This window comes from Penaeus monodon, unplaced genomic scaffold, assembly GCF_015228065.2.
Source record: "Penaeus monodon isolate SGIC_2016 unplaced genomic scaffold, NSTDA_Pmon_1 PmonScaffold_121, whole genome shotgun sequence".
Taxonomy (NCBI): domain Eukaryota; kingdom Metazoa; phylum Arthropoda; class Malacostraca; order Decapoda; family Penaeidae; genus Penaeus; species Penaeus monodon.
In genome coordinates this window covers 86,255-98,798 of record NW_023640934.1, presented here as the reverse complement: position 1 = coordinate 98,798, position 12,544 = coordinate 86,255, and positions in this window count along the sequence as shown.

Sequence of the window (12,544 nt, the reverse complement as noted above, 5' to 3'; positions counted from 1 at the left end):
TTGCAAATAATAAATAATTTCAATAGTGATGATAAAATTGCAAAAATGATATAATAATGCATAATGATGATAAGATGATGATAAGATGATAAAGATGAATAACGAAAATAATGATGATAAACTTTAAAAAAATGTGATAAAACAGGAATTGTGTCCAAAATAATAAAAAGGGAAAAAAAAAAAAATCCTAAAAGTCGAAAAAACGCAAAATTTTAGCGAAATATAGCCTTTTGAGAGTATATTTCCAAAATAAACTTTTTTTTTCCATTCATTTGATGATTTTGGCAAAAATTGGGGGTAAAAAATGAATAATTGTTACCAGAATTCTATTCATAATAAACAAAATGATGAAAAAAGGGAAAAAAGAAAATTTTGGTAACATTTCATGGTTTATTAATTTTTATTACCTTTATATTATTTTATCCTTATTATTTTTAAATTATTATTATTAATTAAATTATGTTTTATATTTTATTATTATTAATATTTATTATTTTTATTATCATTATAATTTTTTTTTTTTTCTTTATTTTTTTTTATTTTCTTATTTTAATTTTATTAGTATTATTTGCCAAAAAAAATATATTAAAATTTGTAATAATAACAATAACAATAATAAAAAATATAATAAAAATTTAAAAATTTAATAATCGTTATAAAATTTTTTATTAATATTATTTTTTTGGTTATTTTATCTTTATTTTTTATTTTTACTGGTATATAATTCCAAAAATTTTCCCATAACAGTAAATAACGATATAAATTAGAATAATGATATAAAAAAATTTTTTATAAAAACGTTAGTATTTTTTAATTATTATTTTTTTATTGTAGTTTTTTATTAGTAAAAGTTGTAAAATTAATATCAAAAACTCCCAATAATTGCAAAAAATAATGAAAATTTAATTTTAAAAATTTAATGATGAAATTTTATTTGCAAAAATTGATAATAATGATGATGATAAGGGATGAAAATTATTGATTAACGCAATAATATGAAAATCAGGATAAAAAGGGTTATAATAAAAGGAATTGTTTTTCCATATAAAATTTTAAAAAAAAGGTAAAAAAAAAAAACTCCCAAAAGTCGAAAAAAGCGGCAAAATCTAGCGAAAATATAGCCATTTAAAGGGTATACCCCAAAAATAAACTTTTTTTTCCCATTAAATTTTGGGTGATTTTAAAGCAATAATTAGGGTAAAAAAATGAAAAATTAATTACCACAATTCTATTAATCATAACAACAATGATGATAAAAGTGAAACAAAAAATTTTTTGGATAACATTTAAATGTTATTAATATTTTACTATTATCATTATTTTTTATCTTATTTTTTTATTATTTATTTTTAAATTATTATTATCCTTATTATTATTCCTTTTAATTTTAGTTTTTAATTTGCCAAAAATATATTATAACTGTAAATAATAACAAAAAATAATAAAAATAATAAAATAAAAATAATAAAAGCGTTATAAAATTGTTATTAATTTTTAAAATTATTATTATTTTTTTTTTTTTTTTTTCTGGTAGTATAAATTTCCCAAAAATAATTATCATAACAGTAATAATTACAGAAATTTAAAGATTTTAAATTTAAAATTTAATGATATAAATTTATTAAAAACGTTATTATTGTTGTTATTGTTTTTTATTACTATTAAAAATTGTTTTTAGTGTTTATTAGTTTTTTTTTGGTAAAAATTTTAATATTATAAACTGCAATAATTGCAAATAATAATGATAAAAATTTTGAAAATAGGGGATGATAAAAATTTGGGCAAAAAATGATGATAAAATTGCAATAATGTGATAATGTGATGATAAACGCCAATATAAAATTGATAATCTATAATAAAAAGGAAATTTGTGTCCATATATTTTTAAAAAAGGTAAAAGAAAAAAATTTTCCCAAAAGTAAAAAAAAAGGCATTCAAAATAACATAAAAATTACTTTAATAACAAATTTTAAATTAGAAAAATGTTAATAATTATTATAAAAACTTTATTATTTTATTATTGTTGTTTTTTAAACTTTTTTAAATTATTGTATTATTATTGTATTTTGTAAAAATTATATTATAACTCCCAATTAATTTGGGAAATAATAAATGAAATAATTGGGCAAAAATTATGATAAAAATTTTGGAAAAATAAATGAAAATAATTGCAATAATGGGGGTTTTGATGACGACAATAATATAAATATGATAAAAATTTGATGATAAAACGGAAAAATTGTGTCCAAAATAAAATTTTTTTAAAAAAGGTAAAAGAAAAAAAATCCCAAAAAGTCGAAAAAAGCGGGCAAACCCTCGTAAATATCCCTTTTGGGAGAAAAGACCCCCCAAAATGACTTTTTTTTTCAAATTCATTTGACAAAATTTAGGGAAATTTGATGATAAAAATTCCCGAATTCTATTAATCAGGACAATAATTATGTTTAAAATTTTAGAATAAAAGAATTTGGTAACATTTCATTCGCAAAAAAAAAAAAAAAAAAAAAAAAAAAAAAAAGTCCACAAAATTTTTTTTATCACCCATTCTTATTTTTTTTCTGTTGCTCTTTTTTCGATTTCCTTATTACGGGGAAAGCGAAAAACCCTAGGGGTTTAAATACTTTTCCCTTTTTTCTTTGGTTCCCTGTAGTTCCCAATTTCGTCATTAGCATTCGTTTTATTTATAAAAATACCCCGTATGATTGGGAGTTTTTGGGTTTTATTATTATTATTATTATTATTATTTATTATTATTATTTTTATTACATTATTTTTTAATAAATTATTATTATTATTTTTAAATTTATTATTATTATCTTTTTTCCCGGTTTTTTTATGGGTTTTTTTATTGCCCTGTCCTCATTATTATTATTTTTAAATTTGATTATTTTTTGGGGTAGCGGGAAGTAATAGTGGGTTTTTTTCATAAAAAGCATTTTTGGTATCATAATGAATAAGGGGTGGTTTTAAATTTTATAATAATGACAAAAGAAAAAAATTTAAAAAAAAATAAATAAATAAAAAAATAGTAAAAATAATAAATAAAAGAGTTTCTCCATCTAGTCTCAAAAATGCACTTTTTCTACTTTCAAAATGCCTCTAAAAAAAAATTTCGAAACCCTTTGCTTTTCATGTCTTTTTTTTTAAATTTGGGTTTTGGGGGGGGGGGAAAAAATAAGACTTTCTACACTAAATCAACCCAGCAAAATTTTCTTTTGGCAGGAATATGTAAAAAATGTTTTTTTTTAAAAATATCTGTTTTGGGACACCAACCCAATTTTTTTTATTCAAATTGTTTTTTTTTTTTCCCTCGCCCTTTGTTTCTGTGATAATTTTCCTTGAAAACCCAATTTAAATTAAACCTTTTTCTTTATATTTTTTGGTATATTTTTTAAAATTTAAGCGTTCAAAATGTAAAAAACCCCAAAGTTCTTATGTACCGGGGGAAAAAAGTGATTTGGCAACAAAACATTAAATTGAAGAAAAAAGGCCCTTTAAAATTTTTTCCCTTTTAAATCCGACCCCTTTTGGGAAAAAAGAGGGGGAAATTTTTAAAAACGTAATTACTTTAAAATTTTTGAAATTGTGTATTTTTATCTTTAAAAAATCCAAAAAAATTTTAAAGTTTGGGCGGGACTGGATATTTAAAACCTCGGTTTTTTCCCCGTTTTTTTCCTTGAAACCATGGAAAAATGCCCCTTTTCCCAAAACAACGGGGGGAAAAAAATTCATGTAGCACATGGCAGCTTTTTTTTATCCGGGGCTTTTACCCTCCTTTTATAAGAAGGCCCCTTTCAACCTAGAAAAACTTTTAAAAAATAAAGACGATTATTTTCACAGAATATTGCGACTGACTCAAAAAAACCCATCATGGAGTGAAACTGATTTGCACTTTGTTATTTTTTCCAGGTAATAACGATACATAAATGCAAAACCTAAGGGGGATCGTGGAACGGGGAGCAGAAACCCTTTTTTTTGGGGGAACCCAAAGGTTAAAGTATCATTAGAGATGTTGCACATTTTCATCGTTATTTGAAAATTCTTTTTTTGGAAAGGCTTTTTTTTTCCTTGGCTGTCACAAAGTTTTTAAAATAAATTTTGAAAGTTTTGTGAAATCATTTAAAATGACTGGCTATATAATTTACCCTAATCCCGAGTACCCCAAAACACGCGTGCGCGCTCAAATAATATTAACTAGAATACTTTTTTAATTTCAGGGCAAAATTCTTTTTCAAATTTTACAGAAAAATATGATGTATGGGTTTAAATTCAAATAATTGATACATTTCTGATTATCATTATTGCAACCATTATTATTTTTATTAATCATCATCACTGTTACTACTACTGTTATAAATTTACAATCAACCATCAAAGCAGGGCCCAAAAAAGGGCCCAAAAACCTTTCTAGAAAGTTTTCGGGCATTTTACCTCTATAATGATTTCTGCATCCCCTTTTCTCAGCACCCAAAGAGAAAGGGGTTTGAGCAGAAGAATCAAAATTTAAAAATAAGAGTTTTGGGGCGCAACACCCCTAAAAAGAATAGTACCTTATTCATATATATACATATATATATTATATATTTTATATAATATTTTTTATATAAAAATTTTAATTAAAAATTAGAAAATTATATTTTTTTTTTTTATTTTTTTTTTTTTTTTTTTTTTTTTTTTTTTTTTTTTTTTTTTTTTTTTTTTTTTTTTTTTTTTTTTTGAGAATTTGGGCACTTCAAAAGACCAAAGCTCTCTGAATGTTCCCGGGTTTTTAAAGTTTATAGCGGCATGCTTGGAAATTTCCCCCTTTAGGTTTTTTAAAATAGTCCTTGTAGATTGTGGTCCAGGTAAAAGGTATGTGTCCCCCTTTTAAAGCCCCAAATTGAACGGTGTTTTTTGCTTTAAAATTCCTTCCTCTCTTCTAGCCCACTCTTTTAGGGATTTAATCTCATAAAATTGTAGGGTTTTAGGTTACTTTTATTTTTTACTGGGGTTTTAGAAAGTTTTGGGTTTTTGGTTAAGTTATTTTAAACCTAAGATAGGTTACCTTTGGTTTCGTTTAAAATTAAAGTTAAGAATTTTGATTTGGGTTTATTTCGGGTTTTGGGTTTGGATAGAGTTTTTGCCACGTTAGAATAGTTTACATTTATTTCCCGTTAGTTTAGACAAAGATTTAGATAGTTTGGTTAGGTTTATTTTCGGTTTGGTGGATTTTTTTGGGCAAAGTTAGGTTAGTTTAAACTTTGGGTTTGTCAGGTTAGGTTTATTTTATATCCCTTAAATGGGGTTAGGTTGGCTAGGTTAATTTTTAATTAGTTTGGGGTTAAATTTTAGTTTGTTTAGGTTAAGTTATGTTTTTGGGTTTTGGGTAGTTTGGGGTTTTAGTTAGGTTTGGGTTTGGTTTTAGTTTAAAGGGTTGGGTTGGGTTTTAGTAGTTTTCGGGAAAGGGGTTTTTTTAGTTGAATTAAAGGGTTTATTTTTAAATTTTGGGTTTAAAATTGGGGTTTTGGTTACTTTTGGTTACCCTTTTAAAAATTTGGTTGGTTTTGTTAGGTTTTGCTCCCTTTTACTAGCTAGGGTTTTGATTTGTTTTGGTTTTAAAAACATGTTAGGGTTTACTAAATTTCGTTTAAACCCAGTTTTTAAATTTGTTTGCTTTGGGTTTGTTCAGGTTCAGTTAAGTTAGGTTTGGTCTGGTTTAGTTTGGTTAAAAAGGGAATGTAGTTTTAATTAGGATTGGTCCCCGTTTTCTTTTTTTAAAAACCCCAAATAAATAAATGTAATCCTCCTTATTTAACCTAACCTAACTAAACCTAATCATACTCAAAAAACCTAAAAAAACCTTTTCTTTAAATTAAAATAACCTAAAAATTTGCCTAAGTATTAACGTAAAAATTTTCTCCTAAATTTTTAACTAACGAATTACTTACCCAAAACAAACTAACTTAACCCCTAACCTAAACTAACCCTTTCCTAAAACCAAACCTAACCTTTTCCCCTTTCCTAACTAAACCTATCTAACCTAAACCCAGCTAACCCTGCTTAAATGAACCCGAACTAACATTAAAATATTCAGCTAATCAAACATACCCATCCTAACCTCCCAAAACCAAAACCCAACCCCAACTGGACATAAAATAAATTTTTAAAAATCTAACCTAAATTAAATGAACCCAACCTTTAAAAAAAAAAAATAAATGAATCCCGATTTAACGAGATTTTTCCCTAACCTAAATTTAACCTAAAGGGAAATATACCTAAAATTTAACCCCAACCTTTTGTCCTCCTTTCCAGGAGGGGGCGGCTGAAACCCCAGGGCCGGAGCGTCTCCAGGGTGCTGTGCCCCCGCGGGTCAAAGGGAATTTCAGTTTACCCAAAAGCGCTCCGGAAAGGCCTTTTGCACCTTCCGGTAAATTTTCCCCCCGCTTTCCCCCCCCCCCTGTCTCTCTTTTTTTTTTTTCCCTTTTTTTTCCCCTCTTCCCTCTCTCATGCTCTCATTTTCTCCTTATTTTTATTCTTTTCTCCCGTCTCTCTCTCCTACCCTCCTGTTTTTCATTTATCCGTATCCTATTCACTCCCCCAGTCTCTCCTCTTTTCTCTTCTCTCCTCTTTCCTCTCTCTCCTTTCCCTTTTTTTTCTCTCCTCTTCCCTTTTCTCTTTTTTCTTTATTTCTCTTTCTTTTTTCTCTTCTTTATCGTTCCTCTTTTTTGTATATATAATATATAATATATATAATATTAAAATATATATATATATATAATATTAATAATTTTATAAAATATATATATCTTCTTTTCCCTCTTCAAAATCTCTTTTCTTTTTCTCTTTTATGCCTTTTTCCCCCTGCTTCTCTGTAAATTTCCAAAGGGAAAATTTTAATTATAAAATATAAATATATATATATATATATTATATTATATATATATTATAAATATTGTAAAATTTTAATAGTATATATAAATTGTAAAATATTATTAAAATTATATATATATATATTATATAATATTATATATTATTATATTTACACTATATAATTTTTTTTATATATGATAATTTAAAATATATAAATTTTTATAATATAATATATATACAAAATACATAAAATTATAACAGAAAACCCAAAGGGGCGAATCTTTTTAGGGAAAATCTTATTTTTTTCCCCTTTGGCCCAAGGCAAACCCTCCCAATAGGTGGGAAAAAATCCCTTTAAAAAAACAAGTTTTTTTTTTAAAAAAAATTTAAATTTTGCTATAAAAAAGCTAAATTTTTTTTTTAAAAAAAAAACACAAACAAAAGAAAACTTTAAACTATAATTAAAAATTTTTTTTCTTTCGTTCTGGGTTCCTCAAACCTATGGCCCTTAACACGGCCCCCCACGGGGGAGATGAATGGGGGTTTTACATTTTAAGGTGCTCCCATATTAATTTCTAATAAAGGGTTCCATAAAAAAACGGGAAAAAAGAAAAAAAGGAGAAAAAAAAAAATAAAAGTAAACAAAAAAATCCCCGGGTCCTTTTGGGGGGATCCGTGCGGCCTTTCCTTTCCCCAAGAGAGGTTGGGGGTCTTCCCTCCCTGACAAGGGCGGTGGGCCAACCCCAGGTCCGTCCATTCCCCTTGAATTTTTGGGGAGGGGGAGGGTTTCAGGTCCCATACTTAAAAATGGAGTGGGGGGACCGTAGAGTTTTTTCCAAGGGGGGGCATTTTGGCTTCCCACCGGGGCCGGCTTTCCCAAGGGGAAATCCCTAAAATTTTTTTTTTGAATTTTTTTTATTATAAACCCCCCCGTCCCTACAATAAAAAAAATTGAAAATATGGGTAATAATTTTAATAAAAGGGGTTTTTCATAAATTGTTATTATTATTGTTAATATTGTCCCCTTAATATTTCTTTTATTTTGTAGTAAAATTTTCAAAAATATTTATAAATGTACAAAATTTCAATAATAACGATAAAAATTAAAATGATGATATTTAAAAAATGAAGGGAAAAACGTTTTTATTGTTTAAATTGTTTTTACTTTGTGGGGGTATCAAAACAATTAGTATGACCAGGGGGCCCCCTTACGCATATTTAAAATAAATTTTTTAAATCCCTGGTATAAGCCCCCCTGAGGTTTGGGGAGCGTGGTCAGAGGAGCTTATTTTGCCCTGGGTTTGTTCCAAACATTACCCCCCTCCGTCGCTCGGGTAAAACGCAAAATGAATTTGTAAACTAAAGGGGGGAAAACCATTCTTTAAAAAAATTGCCCCAAATGGCAGGGCCCTGCTACTTAAAACGGGTTTGGGGCCTGTGTCATTTGAATTTCCAAAACCTAGAAATTCCCGGGAAAAATTTTTCCGAGCACATCTTAATCCCTCACCCTACCACCCCCAGAAAAGCTGTCCCTATGCTGATGAAAGAAAATGGCAGGCCCCGAAACCGATGAGTCTTACATGAAGACCCCGCGGTTTGGGCCCCTTTTTACTACCTTTGTTTTGACTTCCAAATCTTCACAGCGACATTTAAAAAGGGGGGTTGGTTTAAACCCTACTAGGGGAAACCTTTAACATTTTGGGGGCAAACCCTTTTGGGCCCCGTGCCACACAAATATTTAGGTTGTGTTGGGTTAACTTTCTTTGGGTTGGGGACATTTGGCATCTATTCCCAAGGCCCGCTAATGCCCGGGCTGGACAAGGAGGATGATGCTTATAAGGGGACCTCAAAATCTTTGGGGGGGGGGGGGCGTTCCTTTGGGCCCAGTGCCACGCAGATTTAAGGACTGCTGTTTAATTGTGTCTAGGGCTCTGGGTGCTGGTGAGTCATTGGCCTAAATGCCACCTTGGACAAGAGGACTGATGGGGATAGGGACCCCTAAAATCTGTGGGGGCCAACGCAATTTTTAAAGGGCTTTTCTGTTAGTTGTGCTAGGGATCTCTGGGTGCTGGTGAACTAAATTTGGGCCAGTGCTGGGATTGGGGGCAGAAAATGTTTCTTTGTTGTTTTTTATGTATTAACCTTGTTTCTATTTTTTTTACTCGAAACCCAAATTCCCTCATTTTTAAATTTTAAGCTTTTCCCCGATTCTAGGGGTTTTATAAAATTGGGGGGGTCACGGTTTTTCTCCCCTGTCCACTCCCCCCTGTCCCCTCAAGACTCCTGCTTTTATTTTTCCAGGGTTTTCCCCCCGGTTTGCGTCCGGGGGGGGGGGCCCCTGGCGGGGGAAAGGGAAATTTTTGGGATGTGGGGTAGTCCCCCCCGCGCGACCCTTATCCCCTGGGGGACGGCGAGCATTCCTCGCCAAAGCACGCATTCCCTGGTCGGCAATCCGTACCTTTCCCCCCACAGCATTTTCCATCCCTTTTTCCCCCAAACATTAGTATTTTTTATCCTATATAATTTTATATATATTATATTTATATATAATATAGATATAAAAAATATTTTATATTATATATGTATATAAATCTATATAATATATATATTTAATATATACCATTTAAATAATACTTTAATTATATATATAATAAAATATATATATATATTTCTGTTGTGATGCTCTTGGAGTGAGTAAAAGTGGTTTGGGTCCCCTTCCTTTCCACGGAGAATGCCGGGGGTTAACCCTTTTTTTTTTTAGGTAATCAAACCTCATCTACCCTTTTTCCGGGCTTGGGGACCCCAAACACTGACTTGGGCCCGGCTTGGGCCCCCCAATTTGGGTAGGGAGGGATTCGAGGGGAAGTTCCTTGCCCAAGGGGAAAAACGCGCCGGGGTGACTCGAACCCTCCCAAAATCCCGAAATTTCCGTCGTGACAGTCCGCCCCTCTAACCATTTTTGGCACCGCGGGGCCCTTTAAAAATCATGGGCTTCCATTTATTTTTTTTTGGCAATTTAGAGCGGTTTGGTTTTCCATTTCCTTCCGCCCGTTGGGTTTTTTCGAGTCACCATCTCTATTTACCCGACAATGACTTGGGCTGGCTTGGCCACCCAGTGGCTAGGGGAGGCAAACGGGGTTGGGAATTTTCCCTTTCCCCAAGGGGAAAAACCGGGGCCGGCCGGGGGACCCCGAAACCCTCGAACTCCAAATTTCCGTCGGGGAAAAGTCCCCGGAGTCAACGCCTAACCATTCGGCCACCGCGGCCCCCCCTATATATAAAATTAACATACATTTATATTATATATATATTTTATATATGTTAAAAAAATTTTTTATATTATAATATATTATATTTATTTATCTATTTTTTTATTATTCTATAAAAATTTTCCATAATATTTTATTATATTTATATATATATAATAATAATATATTTTTATATATATTTTTATATATTATATTAAAAATATATATATATAAAATATATTATTAATATATATAAAATATATTAATATAATTGTTATATATATATATTATTAAAATCATTTTATATATATATATTTATAATTTAAAAATTTTTTTAAAAAACATAATTTCCCTACATATATATATCTTATTTATTTATATATATATAAAATATATATATGCCCCTATAAAATATATATTTATATTTATAAATTAATATATAATACTATATATACGAATTTTATATATATCTAATATTATTAAAATATATTTATAATATATCCACAAAAACAAAACCCCCCACAGACCCCCACACACCCCACCACACACACAAAACCCCACTAACCCCCAAAACACACACCCACACACATTTTATATATATAATAAAATTTTTATATTATATATCATATCATTATATTTTTAAAATTTTATATTTTTCATATAAAAATATATATTTTAATTTTTAATATTAAAATTTATATTTATATATATATTATATTCTATATAACCCCAAAACATATATGATATAATTTTATGAACAATATAATAATATATATAAAATTTTTTATATATATTATAGTCTATATATTTTTAAATAGAAAACCAAATGAAACCCCCAAAAAACATTAAATGCAAAACAAAAAACATTTCAAACAAGATAAAAGAAAAAAAAACCCCAAAAAAAAAAAAACACCAAAAAAATGAAAAAAAAAACCCAAACAAATAAAAAAATAAGGGGGGGGGAAAGAAATACATATAAAAAAAAAACATCCCAAAAAATATAATATCAATATTTTAAATATATATATAAAATTTTAAGTATATATATATAATATATTTATGCATAAAAATTCATACATATTTGATATATAAACTAGATATATATTATATGATATAAAATAATAATATAATTTTATAATATATAATATCCCATTAACAAAATATATTTAATTTTAAAATCATATATACAGATTATTTTTATCTATATATTATATTATATTATTATTATGTATTATATTATATATCTTTTTTTAAAATTTATTTTAAACTCTATAATCTCTATGTGTATTAAAATTTTATATTATATATATATATATATATATATATATATAGGTGTGTGTGGTTTTTATATAAAATATATATATATATAATTATATATATTATATATATATATATATATTATATATATATATATATATTATAGCAATTATATATAATATTAAATATATATATAAAAATTAATATTTTAAAAATTTATATATATATATATATATTTATAAAATATATATATGTAATATATTATATAATATTTATATTTAAAATTTATATATATATATATATATATTAATTATATGGGTGGGTGCTTCCGTGCATGGTGAGTGAAGCGAGGTGTGGTAGCCTAATAGTGTTAAATGCATGCTGCCCTCGCTTGCGCTTCCACCCCCGGCTAGCTCAGTGCGAAAAAGGACACTTTTTCATAAGTTCTCCCCTGCCAGGTCACAGCCTTCCTCATCAAACTTCTGCGGCTCCTCGTGGCCACCATGGGTAATGGGTAATTGCGGTCCCCCGGCTAAATCTGTGGGGGATCTCGGAGCAGCAGGGGGGTGGGGTTTGGGGCCCACTGGGGGTGGGAAAAAAACCCCCCCTGGTTGTAAAACCCTCCCCCCACCAGGGTAAAAGGGGGCTCGGGGAGGTGGGCCTTGCCAGTCCTCCCCCCCCCAGAAAAGACCCCCGGCAAAGCACATGTAAAAGGAAAGTGGGGGGAGGGTGTTGTCCCTCCCCCCCCCGCAAGTAAGGTGGGGTGTGGGCCCGCTGAAGGGGGAAATGTCGGGGTGCAGGATTTGGAAAGAGATTTTTCTCGTCCTGCCTGCCCCTGGCAGGCGCCAACCCTCATGAAGCTTGTGGGGGAAAGCCCTCGGGGACCCCCCGGGGGATAGGGGGTCCCACAGCCTCCAACCCCCTTTATTTGGGTGTGTCGGCGGGGCGGCAAGGTGGGGCCCCCGGAGTGACCACCGAGCTTAATCTCGGCGTGCTTTCTAGGGAGGCGCTGGAAAATCCGATCCTTGCGGCAGGATGAACGGGTTACCTCGCTATCGCGGGAATTGAAGCGAGGGAGTTGAGGTGGAAGACCTGGTAGCGGCACAATCAGTGTGGGGGGTTACACCTATATGGTCGGGCCGCGCGTGGTCACCACCTCCCCAGGGTGGAGCCAAGCCCCATCTTCCCCT